This window comes from Mauremys reevesii, linkage group 12, assembly GCF_016161935.1.
Source record: "Mauremys reevesii isolate NIE-2019 linkage group 12, ASM1616193v1, whole genome shotgun sequence".
Classification (NCBI taxonomy): Eukaryota; Metazoa; Chordata; order Testudines; family Geoemydidae; genus Mauremys; species Mauremys reevesii.
In genome coordinates, this window is record NC_052634.1 from 43,386,930 (window position 1) to 43,408,155 (window position 21,226).

Below are 21,226 nucleotides of genomic sequence, written 5' to 3' on the forward strand. Positions count from 1 at the left end.
GTGACACAGCATCAGTGAGACTGATGCTGGAATACTGCCTCCAGTTCTGGTGTCCTCATTTGAAAAAGATGTTGTGAAATTGGAGCTGGGGCAGCAAAGAGCCACCAAATGTTCTGAGGGCTGGAGAAAAATGCCTTCTAGTGAGCTATTGAACGAGCTCAACCTGTTTAGATTATCAAGAGAAGATTGAAAGGTGACTTCATTGAAGTGTTGAAGGGCCTTAATGGAGAGAAAAGATTGGGTATTAATGGGCTCTTTAATCTAGCAGAGAAAGGCATAACAAGAGCCAATGGCTGGAAGGTGAAAAGAGACAAATTCATATTACAACTAAGGCACAAATATTAACCAGCGAGGATGATTCACCACAGGAACAAAGGGAAGTAGTGGATTCTCCATCTCCTGATGTCATTTGATGAAGGCTAGATGCCTTTCTGGAATGTGTTTGCCCCCAAAGTAGCTCTTGTGTCATACAGGAGGCCTGTGATATGCAGGGGGTCAGATTAGATGCTCTAATGGTCCCTTCTGGCCATAAAGTCGACTAATTTCTGAAAAATGGAGTGTAGCATTGGGAGCAGCGTCTGATGTTTTCCTGTCTAGCCGGCTTGCTTCCTAGAACGAACGCTCCTTGAGTGGGGTGATCCAAAGGGAGTAGCTCAAACCTCCAAAGTGCCTGGCCAGGGGCAGGACATTAGCACAGCAAGGGAGGGGTGTGGCAGTGACATCACAAAGGCCTTTTGCAGGACCTCAGACTATTGGTCAAAGGTGGTGGGGAGGTGGTGACCTCACAGAGAGATGCTGACATCAGGCAGGCAGGACAGGGGCGAGGGGCCAGGGAAACCTCAGAGACCCCTGTGGCTTTGCTTCAGCAAGTCTCCTTCTCCAGGTCTCTCTTGGAGGATTGAGAGATTATTCGGGTTCACGGACGTGAGCGCCAGGAGGAACCTCTTTCAAGTTTTCTCCTTCCCTTTTCCTGATTTCACTAGAAAACAGCCGTCCCTGTTTAGAAGGTAAGAGCCTCCTCGAGGTTTGAAACCTGTTTAGTCTGATCCATCAAGTGACAGTTGAATTCTAGGCATGGAAAACACGAGCTAAAGGAGGCAGAATTTTATTCTGCACCTGGGATTTTGTCCCTTAGAATCACTGGGGACATTAGGGTTTGTCCTTTTGGTTTCACCTTTTCCTCCATCCATTCCTTTCTCTTCATCTCTTGCTTCTTTTGTCCTTTCTCCTGTTCCCCTCCCAAGACCAGGAGTTGTGTGTGTGTTATGGGGGAGCAGTGTGGTTATTCCCCGTGTAGCCAGCACCAGACCTGGCACCACTCCCAGCTCTGCCCCCTTCCTGCCACTGCAACCCCATCTCACCTCCTGACCCTGGCTGGGCGCCCCTGGCCCCTCGTAGCAGGGGGCTGTGCAGGGGGGCCTCCTTGCAACCATGAGTGGGTGTCTGGTGGGTGCTGTCACCTCTGCCAGAGACCCCCAAAGAAACTCACTAGCTTCCTCCGCATGCGGGGAGGGGCTCCTACTTTCTGTCTTGGGGGGGAGATTCCGTGATGTCAGAGCCTATGGTGAGAGGGGTTCGAATCACGAGTCTGGAGTGGCAGGGCAACCCCCTCCCCCAGTCAGATTCCGCTAAGGGGCTGGGCTTGGATCTGTAGGGAGGGAGACACAGGAAAAAGCACCTGCCACAATGGAACCCAGGAGTCCTGGCTCCCGGTCCCCCTGCTCTCACCTCTAGACCCCCCCACCTCTGCTCCCAGAGCCAGGGATAGAACCCAGAGGTCCTGGCGCCCAGCCCCCTCCCTGCTCTGACCACTAGACCCCACTCCTCTTTTAGGCTCGCTACCTCTTCTATCCACCCAGCCCACCTGTCCATCCCTTTGCTGCAGGTTTCTGGGGTGTCACCCCTGCTCTGCGCTCCCCCAGTGCAGCCCAAGGCCTTTCCTCCCCCCAACCACACATCCTCTCCCCCTCGTGCTGGATCGTCTGCTTGGCCCCCTGCCCCCTCTCAGGGTGCGCTGTGCGGCATGGCTGGGGATTGTGCAATGGCCCAGCACCAGGCAACGCAGAATGTAAACCACAGGCCCTGCCCTGCCCCACCCCACCAGAGCTGCCTTCCAAGTGCATCGGAGCCCAGCGCCCTGCACCTGTGACCTCCTGCCCCACAAGGGGTGAGCTGCAGCCCCACCATGCTCTGCAGAGGGGAGAAGGGTCAAGCCAACCAGCCCATTTAGGATGGGGGTATCAATACCCTTTTTTCTGCACAGCCACTGACCATCAGCAGGATTCCTCCTCCCTCCTGTGCCTCAGTGCAATTAAATCTCCACACCTAGACAGCCGGTCCGTCCGCTGCACCCCAATCCCCCATGCCTGAGCCTCCCTGCCAAAGCCCTGCACCTGGCCCCATAGAATTAAGTCTCACATCTCGCTGGGAACTTGACTTCTGTGCCCAGAGAGTCTCGGCCCCCCCTCAGTAGATGACCCGAGTCTGAGAAACACAGTGTCCGTCTTCTCTAAAGAAGTACGTGGAGAAATTATATGTGACCATGTGGCCTAATGGATAAGGCATCTGAGTCTGGATCAGGCAATTGAGGGTTCATGTCCCTTCGTGGTTGTGCTTGTCCAGTTTTACCTTTGGGCTGAACGTCCTGCTCCCTTCAGGGCTGGAACCTCTTCTTGGCCGCTCAGGCCAATGCTCTGGCTTCAGCTAGAGCCCCGGGAAGGAGTTGGGGGTTGGGTGTCACAAAGGCTGGGGCATGAGCCCCAGGTGCTTCCAGTCTCACCTTTGCCATTCCTGACTTGCCAGAGAAAATGGGCGGCTGCCCGGGCTAGCGTGTGCGCCTGTCCCTGTGCTGGAGGGTACTTGCTACATAGCACCTTGGGAGCCTGGGTGTTTCTCTGCTTCTCGCCAGCTGGAGAAAAGACTCTTGGGGTAAAATCTCCTGCCCCACTGCCAAAGTGAGCACCTGGAGTGGGAACGGTAAGAGGCCTCACCAGGGGGCTGGCCCTGCTTTCCTACCATCTTCTGATGTTGGCCACAGAGCATCAGCAGCCGCCCTGCATGCTGGTCTGTGGGTGGCCTTCAGTGGGGTTTGGCATGGCAAGGAGCAGGCTGGCTGGGGGTCTTTGTCGCTGTCCGCTGGCCACCCATAGGCATGGTCGTCCCCTCCTCTGAACAGTCAGAGTGAGTCTGTGCTTAGAAAGCAGAGACACAGGAGACTGGAGACAAGAGGGTGAGAAAGATTGAGAAAGGACCTATGCAGACAGCCCACACCACAGGGACGCTGCCTGGTTAAGGGATGTGGAGGCACCAAATTGCCCCAAATTTCCTGGTGCCCTACGCAGCTGCGTACTGCTCCAGCGGCGAACTCCATCCCCCGGCTGGCTGAGCCGGCCAGGAAAGCTGCCCCTGCCCCTGCTGCGCCTCTTCCCCACAGCCCCCACCCCTGGTCTGCCCCCACCCCCCTCTTCCCACCCCTGCTCCACCCCATCCCCCCCCACTCCGCCCCTTCACCTGAGCTACATCCCGGTGGGCGGCAGGAGGGATCAGGCGCACCCGGCACTCACCGGGCGGTGGGAAGTGGAACAACCTGGCCCCAGCCTGCTCTGCTCCACCAGCTCCCAGCTGCGCCGCTGGTGAGCACTAGGGGGGGTGTTTCCCTCCCACCCCCCAAAGTTCCAAGGCTGGGAGCAGAGTGCAGCAGGCTGGGGCCGGATCACTCCACTTCCCACCGCCCCGTGAGTGTGGGGTCGTGCCTGCCCTGCAATTACCGGGTGGCGGGAAGTGGAGTGACCTGGCCCCAGCCTGCTCCGCTCTGCCAGCTCGGACTGGGGGACGGGGGTGCCGTGTAGGGCACCAAAATGTCTAGGGACAACCCTGAATAGATCATTTTCCCACAGGGACCGATGGCTGTTAGAATAGAGATATTCAGGCTGCCTGCACAGGCCTAAACTTTAAGAACTGCGGTGTCAGAGCTGGGAAGGGGGACACTGGGGAACAGACTCTGTCGGTCTATAGAGATAAGCCCGACTGGTGTGAAGGGCTTCGGAATCTGCTTGCTTGGAAACGAACCCCAGTAACCATCCCTTTGTCTGCGCTTCCGACTTCTGGTCTTTTGCTGTTTATCGATTGTGTGACAAGAACCAGGGAAGTGGGCGGGGGAAGGGAAAGCCCTGTAACAATGGCTCCTTGCTCCTCTCCCTCCAGGCTCAGGGGTCAAGGAGGGGCAGGACTCCAGGCTCTGCTTGAGGGATCCTGGCACAGGGGTTGGTGGGGGAGAAAGGATTGTAGATTCTGACCTGTGCTCTGGAGAGGAGGTAATAATTGAAGGGGGCATTTCTGACTCCTCCCCTCCTCAGGGTCCCCTGGGCTGGAATTCTACATTCCACAGGGGCAAATGAGGGGGTGACACCATGTGGTCAAAGAAAACCAGTGCTCTAGGTAAGGCTTGAACTCACAACCTCAGCAGAGCTCCTCTCAGCACTGCTCTATAAGTACTGTGCGCTAACCAATTATGACACTGGAGCACTTGTTAGCTAGCATTCTTTAAGACCCCTTAGGTTGATACAGGGAAGGAGTGACCCCAAAACATTCTCAGTGGGGCTGGGAGCAGGTAGCGACAAGTGTTGGTACTTGGTGGGGTGGATCCTTCTTAAGGGTTCCAGGCCCCATTTGACCCTTTTGTTCTTCCCTGTGTAATAACCGAGCTGGTTAAGACTCAATGGAGAGTCTTGCTGCAGACCAACAGAGCTGAAATCACTGATAACCAGCTCTAAGCATTAGTCCTGCTTTGGGACAGTGTCTCTCATGCAAGAAACTGCCCAGTCTGCGTTAGCAGTGAGGCTCCCTCACTAACAGCTGAAATCAGGGAGAGCTGTGTGAAGTGCAGGGCCCCAGGGGTGCCTGAACAGGGGGGAACAACAGGTGCTGGGGGTGGGGCGGTTCTCAGACAATGTTAATTAACTGGTGCTCCAGGGGTGTAATTGGTTAGCGCACAGTACTTATAGGGCAGTGCTGAGGGGAGCTATGCTGAGGTTGTGAGTTCAAACCTCACCTGGAGCACTGGTTTTCATTAGCCAAATGGCTTCACCCCCTTATTTGGCCTGTGGAATGTAGAATTCCAGCCTTGGGACACTGAGAAGGGGAAGAGTCAAAAATGCCCCCTTCAATTATTACCTCCTCTCCAGAGCACAGGTGAGAATCTACCATCCTTTCTCCCCCCAGCCCCTGTGCCAGGATCCCTCAAGCAGAGCCTGGAGTCCTGCCCCTGGCGTCTGTACTATTGACAAAGACTAAGTGACAGGGACAAAACACTCAAATCCCGCCTGGTGCGGGGAGCCAGGTTTGCTCTTCAAATTCTGTCATTGGTACATTTCCAGGCCTGGGAATGTCCCACAACAGCATTGAATGGGAAGCTGCCTGCAGAACAGTTACACTGCACAGAGCTCCTGTGGAGGAGGGGTGGGAATTAGTAACATTTTGAGGATTGTTTGAGAAATGAGCCTTTGCTGACAAGGTTTGTCTCTGTTCATATTTCGCCTTCAGGTGTTATGTTGAGGGATCTTTAGTGTATTTTTGGGAGGTTAATAACTATCTCCTCAACTTTATTTACTCAACTTAAAAATTGGTGTCACTTGATTTTTGCATCTCCCTGTGAAAATACAACTGGCACGTGTGGCTTTCTACAGGGGGTCATGATGTTAAAGTTGGGGAATTCAGTCTCTGTACTGCTGGGGGGGGGTGTTGCTTTTTTACAGCTGCCTCACGGCCAGGCACACCGGGCTGTTAGCTGCACCCACTGTCCTTGCCAGGGGCCCCTGCTGACCCCTGGGCGGCTGCACTGCAGTGCTGGGGTGACTGCAGGTGGAGAAGCTGCTGTGGAGCAATGTAGAGCAGGTGCAGGAAGGAGACGGGGGTCACTATTCACATTCTGAACTGCACAGTTTTCACTCCCAGCCCTACCGGTGCCCCTCAGTCCCAACCCGCAGCCCCCTGGGTTCCCCCCAGCTATAGCAGTGCCCCTCACTCCTGACCCGCAGCCCCCTTGGCTCCCCACTTTGCTCCCCAGTCACTGCGTGGCTGGTGCCCCTCACTCCCGACCCGCAGCCCCTGCTATCCCAGCCCTGACCTCCAGACTCACACCTCTGCTGGTGCCCCTTAGTCCCGACCCGCAGCCCCCTGGTTTCCCCCCAGCTCTACCGGTGCCCCTCACTCCCGACCTGCAGCCCCCTGGACTTCCCTCAGCTCTATCGGTGCCCCTCACTCCCGACCCGCAGCCCCTGCTATCTCAGTCCTGACCTCCAGACTCACAGCTCTGCTGGTGCCCCTCACTCCCGACCCGCAGCCCCTCGGCTTCCTCCAGCCCTACCGGTGCTCCTCACTCCCGACCCGCAGCCCCTGCTATCCCAGTCCTGACCTCCAGACTCACAGCTCTGCTGGTGCTCCTCACTCCCAACCCGCAGCCCCCTGTGCTCCCTCCAGCTCTGACGGTGCCCCTCACTCCTGACCCGCAGCCCTTGCTATTCCAGTCCTGACCTCCAGACTCACAGCTGATTGCTTTGAGAGACTGGTAGTGAGTTGGGTGTGGTGGCTGGAGAACAGACAAAGTGGTTACTGGTTTATGATTTTCTGTTTGCTCCTTTCGGGTAAGGGAAATAGGGAAAGAAAAATAAGCAAACTAATGAAGAGCGAAGAGCAGAAGAAGCTGGAACTGCACAGGTTGCAAGTTGCTGCCCAGAAAGGCTGAACACTGGGCGCTGGGAAAGTCTCTGTTAACTAAGAAGCCCCCTGAGCTGAGTGTATCCCAGTTTCAGTGAACTGCAGAGGGGGTGTCTCAGCACAAGAAAGGAGGAAAATGACTACCAGAGAGGCAGCTACTTAACTAGAGCTGGCCAGACTGGAAGCAGAAGAGAAGGCAAAGGACCGGGAGTTTCAATTGAAGCTCAAAGAAGCAGAGGCACCTGTGCACAGAAGGGCTATGGAAGCAGAGGCAGCCAGGGAGGGAGCTGCTCACACAAGAGCCCTGGAGTTAAGAGACAGAGAAATAGAGGCCCAAACTGAGGCCCAGAAGCATGGACTGGCTGTTATGGAGGGGAAGAGACAAAACCCTCCAGCAGCTGGCTCCACTTCCCCAAAAATCCACAAATGGGAGTGACTATGTCCACAGTATGATGAATCCAGTGATATTGCTGAATATTTCATCACCTTTGAGAGAGACTGCACCTCTGTGAAATCCCTGGTGATCAAAAAATGGTCATATTGGTAGCCAAATTGACTGGAAGAGCTATGGACATATTGAATGAGATGCCTATTGATGATGCTACAAACTATGGTAAATGTAAGGAACTAGTTTTAAAACAGTTTCAGATTACACCTGAAACCTACAGGGTTAAATTCAGGAGTCTTAAGAGGGGATCTGGATTCAGTAATGTGGCTTATGTAAATGAAATGAGAGATTTGTTAGATACGTGGGTGAGGGGAAAAGACATTACAAGCTTTGAAGGAATGTGTGATTTTGGGCCAAGGGCAGGCATGGTTGCAGTGCACCCTTCCTTGCCAACACCTCAAACACATGCCTGAATTTAAAACTTTCTCCAAAGAGGCAGAACAATCTGCATCAGAGCACTTACGAGGGTACACAAAGGAACTGGGAAATGTAATAGACACTAAACAAGCTAAATTGTGTGAACAAAACCTGTCCGCCGTAGATTTGCTGTTAATCTGGGGGTCTTTTGCTACGTCATCAAGCCCAACGAGTTAATACTAGTGGTAAACGCTTTAAAGATGTGGGACATACCTGTTTTGTGGGGGAAAAAAAAACTTTTATACATGCTAGGGATGGTGACAAGACAGTCCCACAAGAATTGTTTCTTTTCATCTCATACCTGTAAACAGGCTGGAAGATTGGCACAGCAGCAAAAGCATAACAGGCCTATGTTGCTGTGTGGGAGGGGAAACTGAGGCACACTGCCTTATGCCACTGGTGGCTAAATGCCAAGACACCTACACGTTAACAGATATTGCTGTCTGCACTCTCTTAGCAATACCACACCCCAACATGTTTTCAGGCAGCTGGGGACCAAGAACCCTATACCTTGCTAGACCACCCATGTAGGACATCATACATTTAAAGGTACTGAAAGGGGGTGTGACCAGAGACAAGCAGGGATTTTAGGTGTACCGCCTCTACCATGGACAGTGTCCAAGCCTCTGGCAGTAAGTTCAGGAGGAGGGTGTGACAATGCGCGCACCCCCCCACCCAGGCCCGCCCTTCGGCATTCCTGGGGAAAGACCAACATGGCCAACATGACTTTGGGCCAGTAGGTCAACCAAGGGGGCTGTCTTCTGGGTTTACTCGGCGTTCTGCAGCTGGGCTGCAGCCAGGCACAGGAGGCCGCCCTCTTGGTTGACCTACTGGCCCAAAGCCACTTTGGCGGTGTTGGTCTTTCCCCAGGAATGCTGAAGCACAGGCCTGAGGGAGGGAGACTCAATCCTCCTCCCTATTGGTCAGGACGGAAGAGGCGGCTGTGAGAGCTGCCAGGTTCCTGAGCTGGGCCTGCCAGCGTCTGGGGAGGGTGGAGCTGACTGGGGCATGGTGCTGGCAAAATGCCTCAGGGCGCTGGCGGGAGGAGCAGGCCAAGGCCAGGGCTGGGAAGAGAGAGAGAGACCAGCAGGTTTCCTCTATTGTTTCCTGTGCCCTTTTTCTTCCATAGTTTCTCCTCTGCATGAACTTTCTCACTTTCACTGTGAGCCTGGCTAGCTCAGTTGACCAAGTGTCAGACTTTTAATCTGGGAGTCAAGAATTCAAGTCCCTGGTCAGACACTCAACTATTCCCCAAGGTCTCAAAAAGCTCTGTCTCCGGAGTCCTTCTCGATGTTACTTTTTCTCTTCAGGATTTTGCCTTTCCTCAGAAGGGGTTTTGTGAGTGGGATTGAAGGGGCAACTTCCTGACACCCCCTCTGTCCTCGCAGGCTGGAGGAACAAAGGCCTCTGGGCAGGAGCAGCCCTAGACTAGCTGCCAGCACCTGGCGCCCTAGGCAAACCCCGCAATTGTCACCCCCCCCTCCCCGAACCCCAAGGGCAGAGCTAGGCTGAGGTATTTTGGTAAATGGGGAAACATTTTGCCCCTTTTTTCCTTTTAATGTTTTTAAGCCTTTTTTTTTAAAACAGAGGCATAATTATTCGGTTTGTCCATCTGTCCATGTTTCTTTCTCCATCCTTCCGGTTCTGGCTGCCCCTTACTACAGCCATAACTTTGGTCTTGAACTTTATAGAGTAGTGAGGTACTTTAAGGGTTAAATGCTAAATCCCAAACCCAAACAACACTAGTTACCTGTGTCTGGCAAAAGGTGTCTGGCAGTTTTGCCACTTTGAATGATTCAAATGGATTTTCAGTGGCATTATAAAAAAAACCCAACAAAGCAGAACCAAACCAATTCACCTTGAACCTTCAAAACAAGAGTTTTACAAACCATGAGTGTCAGTTTAGGTCCTTAAAACCTTACATCATCACACACAAAGTTCTCTTTTGCCTAACATCCCTTGCAGTGCGAGTACTCTTTTTTACACAACTGTACCCCGATTACACGGACATCTTGTACAATGAGAGACAGCCAGGGGCAGGCAAGTTAAGTGCCAATAGAAACCCCTGACATTCCTTTAGTGATTTTGCTTACATTACCCAGGAGTCTAATAATTTTGATGAGATTATCTCTCGGCCTGCTGCCTGCAGCCGTCCATTATAGACCATTTCTGTGGGCAAAGGGCCCATTTCCTGCCTCTGCCTCCTTAAGCTCGTGTTTTCCATGCCTAGAATTCAACAGTCACCAGATGGATCAGACTGAACAGGTTTCAAACCTCGAGGAGGCTCTTACCTTCTAAACAGGGACGGCTGTTTTCTAGTAAAATCAGGAAAAGGGAAGGAGAAAACTCGAAAGAGGTTCCTCCTGGCGCTCACGTCCGTGAACCCGAATACTCTCTCAGTCCTCAGAGAGAGACCTGGAGAAGGAGACTTGCTGAAGCAAAGCCACAGGGGTCTCTGAGGTTTCCCTGGCCCCTCGCCCCTGTCCTGCCTGCCTGATGTCAGCATCTCTCTGTGAGGTCACCACCTCCCCACCACCTTTGACCAATAGTCTGAGGTCCTGCAAAAGGCCTTTGTGATGTCACTGCCACACCCCTCCCTTGCTGTGCCAATGTCCTGCCCCTGGCCAGGCAATTTGGAGGTTTGAGCTACTCCCTGTGGATCACCCCACTCAAGAAGCGTTCGTTCTAGGCAGCAAGCCGGCTAGACAGGAAAACATCAGATGCTGCTCCCAATGCTACACTCAGTTTTTCAGAAATTAGTCAACTTTATGGCCAGAAGAGACCATTAGAGCATCTAATCTGACCCCCCTGCATATCACAGGCCTCCTGTATGACACAATAGCTACTTTTGGAGAAAACACATTCCAGAAAGGGATCTAGTCTTCATTAAATGACATCAGGAGATGGTGAATCCACCACTTTCCTTGGTAGCTTGTTCCTGTGGTGATTCATCCTCACTGTAGAATAAATGTGTCTTATTTGTAATATGAATTTGTCTCTTTTCACCTTCCAGCCATTGGGTCTTGTTAGGCCTTTCTCTGCTAGATTAAAGAGCCCTTTCATATCCAATATTTTCTCTCCATTAAGGCCCTTCAACACTTCAGTGAAGTCACCTTTCAATCTTCTTTTGATAAGCTAAACAGGTTGAGCTCGTTCAATAGCTCACTAGAAGGCATTTTTCTCCAACCCTCAGAACATTTCGTGGCTCTTTGGTCATCAGACTTGTGAACTGCAGCTGGATGTAGTTCTTGTTCTTCTGCACAGCACAGCTCCTGGAGAAGAGGGATCTGCAAATGTACATTCATATGATGCTTTTGTTTAATTGATGAAAACATAAACTAGACACTTAGAGCATTGGAACTGATTTCAGCTGATGGACAGCTTTGCTAGGTTTTTATGCATTTGGACAGCGAAATGTTGAGTGTTTACATTCATATCAAGCACCCCCGTACAGTGGAGCTCCTGAACAGAATGGAGAATGGAAATGAAAATATTTTCCTTTTTTTTAAAAAAAGAAAGAAGGTTATAAGAGAACACAGTGGTTTCAACTAAGGACCACTTAACTGGCTGGCAAGCACTCTACCACTGAGCTATACCCCCATGACAACAGGATTATAGATTTGTGATCTACAGGACTTTGGAGGACAGACCCTGCTTCATCGAGCTCCTTTGCCATTCCCAGACCACAGGTGGTTTTAAAAATGGGGTTTGATTAAACGTCTTAAATGTCGTAAACACCACAGCTTGCGCACCCACCGATATAGCTTCTCCCACTGACATAGCTGCCACCTCTTGGGAAGTGGATTAACTACACCCCCAGGAAAACTTTCTCCCCTCAGCATAGAGCAGTGGTTCTCAAACTGTGGGTCAGGACCCCAAAGTGGGATGTGACCCTGTTTTAATGGGGTCGCCAGGGCTGGCATTAGACTTGTTGGTGCCTGGGGCTGAAACAAAAAGTTTGAGCTCCACCCCCCAGGGCTGAATCCCTCAAGCTCTGGTTTTGCCCTCCCCTAACTGGGGCAGGGCTCAGGCTTTGTCTCCCCTGCCTCTGCTCAGTGGGGAGGGCCTTGGTGCTTGGTCCCTCTTTCCAGGACCATGCAGTAGGTTTTTTTGGGCAGAAGAGGGTTGCAGTGAAAACAAGTTTGAGAAACCCTGGCATAGAGCCTCTGAATATGTCTAGACTTGGCTCCCTATGGCAGATCAGACACTGAAAGTGCAGCCATGGAGACACCACACACCAGCCTTGCTTAGCAGGCAAGAATCAAACCTCCACAGAAAGACGCCCATTGCTTTCTAACCCATCTCCCTAAGCCCTCAGCCACCACCACTTAACAAAGGGGCTTTTCTACACTATGGTTCTGGTCTCACTGAAGGGTCATTTCCAATTGTTTGCTCAGACCAGCATTAGGGAAAATGGTGCCCTTGGCAAAGCTTGTACTTTGGCACTTCCCCATTGCCCCTGGACAATCCCCACTCCCCCTTTACCGCTAGCTCCTGCACTCCCAACCCTTGCACCTCCTTCACCCCGAACTCCTGCCCCTGCTGTGCCCCCTTTGCCCTTAACTCCCTGGGCCACCAGCCATTGCCCCTCTCCTGCAGCCCTTCACATGGCTCCAGCCCTGGGGGGCCCGCACTTGTTCTCCCTTTCCCTGGGCTTTGGCATCACTAGCCCCTGCTTAGCGAGTAGGGTTCAGTGGTTCCCAAAATGTGGGGCATGACTCCTAGGGGGACACAGAGGCACATTCATGGGGGCACCTCAGGGCCTGAGCCAGCCCCCATGGAGGGAGCAGCACTCAGCCCCACTCTGTCCCAGCTCTTCCCCAACCTCACCCTCAGCCTGGGCCCCTGACTCCCAGCTCGGCCTCAACCCCCTTAACCCTGTCTGCACCCCTCTCCCCAGCAAGCAACAGCCCCACTCCCAGCCCCGGTTCTTGACTGCGGCTTCCGAGGGGCCACAGCCATGGATACGAGGGCACAGTGTGAAATGCTTGGGGACCACAGGTTTAGGGTGACGTTCTCAATCACTTCTATGCAGTCCAATAAAAGCTATTCCTCACCCACCTACCCCTCCATCAGGACAGACTAGGTATGTTCCGCTGCCCTTCACTCATGCAGGAAGGATAATAACATTTCATTCCACTCAATCCTAAAGTGATTTGTAGCCCGCCACCAGCCAAACTGGTCATTTTGAGACAATGGCCCCATCATGCTGCATAGCTAGGCAGAGTAGGTGTGTCTGTGCAAACACGGTCTGTTCCTGAAGTCTTTCCCCCAGCTCCTCACTAGATGTGAGGGGGGAGCTCATTCAGCCCCTGCTTCCACGTAGTATTTCAAAACTCCTTATTGTCCCTATCTCTGCTGGCCTTAGATGTAGCCTCTTGTCTCTTCATTGACGGCTGAGTTGTTAAGGTGATGGACTGCTAATCTATTGTGCTTTGCACGCATGGGTTCGAATCCCATCCTCATCAGATGTGTTTAGTCTTCATGCCTCTGTCTCTAGACAACCATCTCCCTTTTGGTACAATGACAGATCAAACAATGTTGCTTCTTGCAAACAAAAACCTTCTCAGAAACTCAGAACTCCCTTGCTTTAAATAAAATGTCTAAATCCCACATTTCTTTAAAAAAAATTCTCTAGTGTTGTATTTCTTAGTTTTTATCTCAAAAGGGAACATCCTCATCATCTCCCCCAAACACTCTGGGACCTGCCCAAATTATTAAAATACCCTCAACCTGAGCAAGGCCAGAGCAGTGAACCAGAGCTAGTGTCTAGGCCAAGCAGGTCTGAAGGAGGCAACTCAAACATTTTCTCCCTGCTTCCCTGGGCAAGGTCTGACTGAGAAAACAAAATTCCCCAAACTGAAAAACCAATACTAGTCTGTTTGGGGACTTTGGTTTGAAAGTATTATTGTTATTATTCTCTTCTGAATCAGTTCAGTTCAGTCTTTGTCCTCCAGGTGTGTTTCCAGCTGTTGAGTTGTGGGGGAGAGAGGCCAAGTCATGATGTCTCTTCCCCTCTTTCATAGCTTCTTCCAACTTGCTAGGAAGCTCCTTTGCTACGATGTGAGTCAAGCAGTGTCCATTGTCTCTGTGCTATCTCGGAGAAGCCTGCATTGTACACGGTTCCTGGGATAGTCCTTGGGAGTGTGGATCCCGTCAATGGGCCAGCAGCGAGTCTGGCGCCTCCATTGTCACACCTGAAAGGCTGGTGGGGGGCATTTGCCAACCTCATAACATATCTCAGTAACACACACAGAGCAAAACTTCAGAACTTCCCAACGAATACGCACACACAATCCAACACGATATTAATGTTCAACAGATCAAGACTTTTGAAATGATACCTCACCAGGCAGACTTTGTAGAAACCATGTCATCGTTATATGAGAGTGGTGAGTATGGGGCTTCCAGGTGCTGCTTTGAGCACAGCATGCCACACCTGGGCTTCCATTGCAATGGAGACGTACCTTAGAGTCCATCTCTCCTGGGATAAAGATGGCAGCAGGGCTGGCCTGGGTCATCTGACTTGGGCTCCTGGAGGTAAAGCTGAGGGGCTAAAAACTGTGGTGCAGATATTTGTGTTCACACTGAAGCCTGGGTTCAGAAACCCTCACCCCTCGTGGGGCCTCAGAGGTTGGGCTCAAGCCCGTTTGTCTGCATTGTAATTTTATAGTCTTGCAGACCGAGCCCCATAAGCCTGAGTCAGCTGACCTGGGCTTTGAGACAGGTGCCCTGGGTGTGTTAATCACAGTGTAAACTTAATGTTAGGCTACGTCTCCAGTGCAATGAAATCAGGGCCATGCAGCTTGGTCTGGAGTAAAGTTGCAGTGTCCATGTCTCGGCTCAGGCTCAGTCCCCTGCTCTAGGAGCCCAGAAGGGTGGGAGGGAGTTTAGCGAGTGGAAATTGTGAAACTGCATTGAGGGGACTGGACCACTGACCTACCAGCTCTTAACACCCAAACTTTCAGTAACTCTATTGTCAGTGCCTGCGAGTGTAATTCAAACCATAAGAAAAAACACACTGGGCCAGACCAATAGTCCATCTAGCTCTGAATCTTGTCTTCTGACAGTAGCCAACACCAGGTACCCCAAAAGCCACTCCTTATCGCACCACTAGGAGTTGAACCCAGGATCTCCTGTTTACAAAACAGATGTTTTAACTAGCTAAGCCACGGTACCTACTTTTACTTAAAGCATCATGTCTGCCCACACCTGACTCTCTGCCAATCCCCACTGGGCCCTGACAAGCTTTGCTCGTGTTTGGATTCTGTAAAGCAGAGGAGCAGGGAAAGGTTTACTCCCGCAGTGTGTGAGTGATTCTTTGCACAGGTCTACGCTACAAAATTAGGTCGGTGTAATTACATTACTTAGGGGTTTAAAAAATTTACATCCCCCCCCAAGCAATGCAGTTATATCAACCCAGCCCCAGTGCAGACAGCAGCTCAGCTGTCAGAACTTTCTGGAGCTATGAAAGGGGAGGGGCCCAGACTCTGTAGCAGGAATGCAGGGCAGGTGAGTTCACGGCAGACAGGGTGGGATACAGGTGGAGGCCAGTTATGGTGATATAATGACCAGCAGCATTTACACTGACACTTTGTTGCTTTACATTTGCTGCAAAAAGCTCTAGGCCTCTTATTGAGGTGGTTTTATTTTGTCACCAAAACAGGGCAGTTTTGTCGCCAGACATGGCATTGCAGTGTGTGCACCAGCCACAAGCTACCGACCGAGGGAGGGTTGTGTGTTTTTCACTTACCTGAGCAATATAATGATGCTGAAATAACTTTGCAGTGCAGACCTGGCCAAATATTCACACACACACACACACACACACACCTTGCAAGGAAAACCTCACCCGCTCCTCTGCTTTGCAGAATCCAAACACAAGCAAAGCTTGTCAGGCCCCGGTGGGGATGGCAGGGAGTCAGGTGTGGGCAGACATGACACCTCAGTTATAGGCAGGCACCATGGCTTAGCTGGCTAAAGCACATGTTTTGTAAACAGGAGATCCTGGGTTCAACTCCCAGTGGTGCTTTATTGATTGGCTGTTGGGGCACCTGGTATTGGCTACTGTCAGAGGACAAAATATGGAGCTAGATGGACCTTTGGTCTAGCCCAGGGTGGCTGTTTTTATGGTTTAAATTACACTCACAGGCACTGATAATAGAGTTACTGAAAGTTTGGGAGTTAGGAGCTGGTAAATGAGAGTTCTAAGCCCCTCACAGATGACCCCCTCCCTCTGGGACAGGGGCAGGTCTGGGCTCTCCCACCAAATGGCTCATTGTGGCTGCCAGAACCTGTAGGCAGCTCATTTAGTTTGCGCCGAGGGTTGAGTTCTGCTTTGTGCACTGTGTGCATGAATGAAAATCCTAAACTGCCCTTTGAAATAACGAATGCAGCAGGACATGTTATTGTCCCTGCCCCAAAGCAGACAGACCAATGGAGAAATGCCATTGAGTCCAGGGTAATACTCCACTGCCAGTTTATCTTTTTCACTTGCTAAACTCCCTCCCAACCTTGTGGGGTCCCAGAGCCCGGTATTGAGCCTGAGCCGAGATGTCTACGGTGCAAATTTACCACCCCACGGCCCAAGCCTGGGAGCCTGCACTGGCACGGGACAGAGCTGGGTGTTTCATTGCAGTGTGGACATAGCCTAGCATTATGTCTACACTGCCATTAACACACCCAAGTCACTATTCTCAAACCCTGGGTCAGTTGATTCAGGCTTGTGGGGCTTGTGCTGCAGGGTTATAAAATTACAGTGTAGACACTTGGGCTTGAGCCCAGCCTCCGAGACCCCACGAGGGGTGAGGGTCTCCAAGCCTGGGCTCCAGTCTGAGCTCCAGGAGCCCAAATCAGATCATCCAGGCCAGCCGGGCCAGTGGGATTTTATCACAGTATAGATGCCCTCTCAGGATATGTCTACACTGCAATGTAAGCCCAGGGTTAGCAGAAGTCATGTCAGCAGCCCCAACACATAAACATAAACCACAAGGGAAAGTCCCACCCCCCAGATAAGCTGGGCAGTGTCCTTCTCCCTACGGTTCGTAAGTCCAGCAACCAAAAGTCCTTTAACATGAGCCCCCCCACCCCCGCACCCCACTCACAGCTGTTGTCCTTAGTCAGTGCAAACCCAGAGGTGCCTCTGTAGAGTTCACCTGCCATCCTGGGTGGAAAAGGGGGAAACTAAGAAAGCCCCGTACTCACTATGTTGTCTAGGGACTCACTCATCCCTCTACAGCCACCCTGGCCTAACATTGGTCTGACATCTACATTTTAGTATTGGGACCCAAACCCCAGCCCACTTGGCTTTGGAACCCATGTCCCCTGCCTAGCAAGTGCTATTGAATTGAGGGTGAGTCCCTCCATCGGGGTCTGCCAAGCACAGTTGTGCTGCCCTCGATTCACACAACAAGGATAACAACCCTTTATTTTACTCCTGCCCCTGTAACATGGAGACTGGGAATCCAACACCAGCCACAAGTGATCATTTCGGCAAGCAACCCAACCTATTTCCAACATACTGTAAAATCCACATGCAGACTCATAAATGAAACCTTGCAAGAAAATCTTCCTGAGGGGGTCTGAAGCACCTGCTGCTGGAGGGAAGGAGGGAGCTGTGAGTTGGGATTGAGGAGCAGCGTGAGGAGGAGGGGCCTGTGGGTTGGGATTGAGGGGCACTGGGAATAGGAGGGGGCTGTGGGTTGGGACAGAGGAGAAGGGTGAAGAGGCATAGGATCTGGTTGGGAGTGAGGAGCAGTGAGCATAGGAGGGACTGAGGGTTGGGATTGAGGGGCACTGGGAAAAGAGGGGACATGGGTTTAGGCTGAAGAGCATCCTCGTTTGGGGATCCAGCAGGAAAGGGGAAGGCAGCAGGTGATTCTAATTCCTTAGGGATTTTCAGTTGTGTTTATGTGTGTGTGTGTGCAGGGGAGGAACATGCTCTATGCCCAGAGACCTTTATTCCTCCAGGCTGCAAGGACAGAGGGGCTGTCAGGAAGTTGCCCCTTCAAACCCACACACAAAAAGGCCCTCTGAGGAAAGGGCAAATCCTGAAGAGAAAAAGTAACAAAGAGGACATGAGAAAGACAGTTTAAGATCTTTGTGAGTAGTTTATTACCTGACCAGAGACTTGAACTCTGGACTCTCAAATTAAAAGCCTGATGCTCTACCAACTGAGCTAGCCAGGCTCTCAAAAAAAAAGGAAAGTAAGTTGGTGCAGAGGAGAAACTAGTCAAGAAAACAAGAGCGGGAAACAATAGGGGAAACCTGCTGCTCTCTCTGGCCTGGTCAACACTACGAGTTTATATCGAATTTAGCAGCGTTAAATCGCATTAACCCTGCACCCGTCCACACAATGAAGCCCTTTAGATCAATATAAAGGGCTCTTAATACCAGTATCTGTACTCCTCCCCGACGAGGGGAGTAGTGCTGAAATCGGTATTGCTATTTCGGATTAGGGTTAGTGTGGCCGCAATTCAATGGTATTGGCCTCCGGGCACTATCCCACAGTACACCATTGTGACCGCTCTGGACAGCAATCTGAACTCGGATGCACTGGCCAGGTTGACAGGAAAAGCCCCGCGAACTTTTGAATTTCATTTCCTGTTTGCCCAGCATGGAGTGCCGATCAGTTCAGGTGACCATGCAGTCCCAGAATCAAAAAAGAGCTCCAGCATGGACCGTACAGGAGATACTGAAGCTGATCTCTGTATGGGGAGATGAATCTGTTCTATCAGAACTCCGTTCCAAAAGACAAAATGCCAAAGCATTTGAAAAAATCTCCAAGGCCATGATAGACAGAGGCCACAACAGGGACTCAACACAGTGCTGAAACTTAAGGAGCTGAGACAAGCATACCAGAAAGCCAAAGAATGAAATGGACGCTCATGGAGGGAGGGGCGACTGACATCTGTAGCTATCCTACAGTTCCCGCACTCTCTGAAAACCATTTGAATTCTTGGCTGAGTTCCCAAAGCCTGAAGGGTCAAAAATATTGTCGCAGGTGGTTCAGGGTATATGTTGTCCCCCTCCCTCCCCATGAAAGCAAAGGGAAAAAAATCATTTCTTGCCTTTTTTTCAATGTCACTGTATGTCTACTGGATGGTGCTGGCAGATGTGGTGCTGCAGCGCTACACAGCAGTGTCCCCTTCCATTCTGCAGATGGTATGGTAGGGCTGATATCTGTCATTGTTATCCCATGAGTGCTCCTGGCAGGTCTTGGTGAGGTCAGCTGGGGGTGCCTGGGCAAAAATGGGAAGGATTCTCAGGTAATTATCTTCTTTAAGCTTTGTCTAATGGAGATTCAGTCCTCCCTCGAATATCATAGCAGCTGGAGGCTTCCCTCCCCTCCCCGCTTTGAACTCTACTTGCAGAGGCAATAAAGTCAGTGTTGTTTCAAATTCCTGCATTCTTTATTACTTTGTCACACAAATGGGAGGATAACTGCCACGGTAGCCCAGGAGGGGTGGGGGAGGAGGGAAGCAATAGGTGGCGTTGTTGCAGGGGCACCCCCTAGAAGAGCATGCAGCTCATCATTTCTGCAGGATGTCTGGGGCTCTGACCCAGAGCGGCCGTTTGCCTCTCTGGTTCTTTAGTAGGCTTTCCTGATAGTCTAGACAGGACTGACTCTCCCTTTAGACAAAACTTAAAGAAGGGAATAACCTGGGGAGTCATTTCCATTTTTGTCCATGCGCCCCCGGCCAACCTCACCAAGGCCAGCCAGGAGCACCCATGACAGCAGTAGATAGTACAGTGTAACTGTCACTGTCAACTTGCAAAGCAGCAGACAGTACAATATGGCTGGTAACCATCTTTACTAACTTGCAGAAGGGAAGGGAATGCTGCTGTGTAGTGCTGCAGTACCGCATCTGTCAGCACCATCCAGTAGACATACAGTGATGGTGTAAAAAGGTTGAATGGGCTCCATGGTTGCCGTGCTATGGCGTCTGCCCGGGCAATCCAGGGAAAAGGGCGCGAAATGATTGTCTGCCGTTGCTTTCACGAAGGGAGGCTTGAGTAACGACATTTACCCAGAATTACCCACGACACTGTTTTAGCCCCGTCAGCATTGGGATCTCAACCCAGAATTCCAATGGGGGGGGGAGACTGCGGGAACTATAAAAGCAGCAAAGAATCCTGTGGCACCTTATAGACTAACAGACGTTTTGCAGCATGAGCTTTCGTGGGTGAATACCCACTTCTTCGGATGCAAGTAGTGGAAATTTCCAGGGGCAGGTATATATATGCAAGCAAGAAGCAAGCTAGAGATAACGAGGTTAGATCAATCAGGGAGGATGAGGCCCTGTTCTAGCAGTTGAGGTGTGAACACCAAGGGAGGAGAAACTGGTTCTGTAGTTGACAAGCCATTCACAGTCTTTGTTTAATCCTGAGCTGATGGTGTCAAATTTGCAGATTAACTGGAGCTCAGCAGTTTCTCTTTGAAGTCTGGTCCTGAAGTTTTTTTGCTGCAGGATGGCCACCTTAAAATCTGCTATTGTGTGGCCAGGGAGGTTGAATATCTGATTTGCATCCATTTATCCTTATCCTTTGGACAGTCTCTACGGAAAAGGATAAATGGACACAAATCAGATATTAGGAATGGCAATATACAAAAACCTGTAGGAGAACACTTCAACCTCCCTGGCCATGCTGGGCACTTCACTGGCAGAGCGACATCTATCAGGGTGTGACCCCTCTCCAAACCTATAGAGTTCAGGTGACCTAAGCCCTGGTTAGATAGTGCTGAAGGAAAGGAAGAATTGTTCTGTCCATGTAGCTATTACAGGGATGGGAAAACCCCTCCACTCATTGTCTACTCCAAAGTGTTATAGCAGTGCCACAGCAGCATTTTAAGTATAGACAGAGTGAAATTAGATCTGGCTCCAGTTTGCACTGTGGATGCTCAGCTACTAATAGCAACAACAACAGTGCAGTGCTTGTGTAGTTGACAGGATTCCAACCTGCGCAGGGAGACCCCAATGGATTTCTAGTCCATCGCCTTAACCACTCGGCCACAACTACTTAACATAGAAAGCCATTTCACTACATGATGATTCTGTTCTCACTGAATTGTCACTTAAAATTGTTTGCTCAGACCAGCTTCCCCAGCACACTCATGGCTGCATTAGTGTAAGTGTGTCCTTGGCTGAACAGCGAGAATTCCTGCCCATTTCCCTTCTGGTTGGAGCAGGATGAGAGTGTGTTTGTGTGAATGACATTGCTGTAGATTGTTGTTCATTCCCCACTCTGACAATTCAGACAGTCCCTTTCCTAGTCAAATCTCCAGCACATCGTTCCAATAGCAGGGGGCAGGATTTCTCTGGGGCACTGAGGGCTGCTGTGTGAACTCAGCCTTGCATTCCACCCTTCATGGACTAACAACAGCAGCAGAAAGAAAGAGCCGAGCCAATATCTCCCTGGCAGGGATGCAGGTGCCACGTCCCCTCTGTCTGACCATCGCCATTGCAGGAGAGAAGGGTTCACTGGAATCAAATGCCCTGGCTCAGACCAGAGACATAGGAAGATTTTGCTGTTCATGGATCTGTGCAAATGAAATTTTGTCTCTGTGTGAAACTGAGGTCGGAAATGAAACATCCACAATGCTCTAGGGAATGTGGGTGAAGGACTCGGGCTGAGAAATGATTTAAC

At 51.1% G+C, this 21,226-nt stretch overlaps 1 non-coding gene across 1 annotated transcript; it reads right to left on the bottom strand.

The window, feature by feature from the left end:
• Positions 1–20,517: 20,517 nt before the first annotated feature.
• Positions 20,518–20,599, bottom strand: TRNAS-AGA. Its single transcript has one exon. It is a non-coding gene; the product is annotated as a tRNA-Ser (tRNA).
• Between the last annotated feature and the right edge of the window lie 627 nt (positions 20,600–21,226).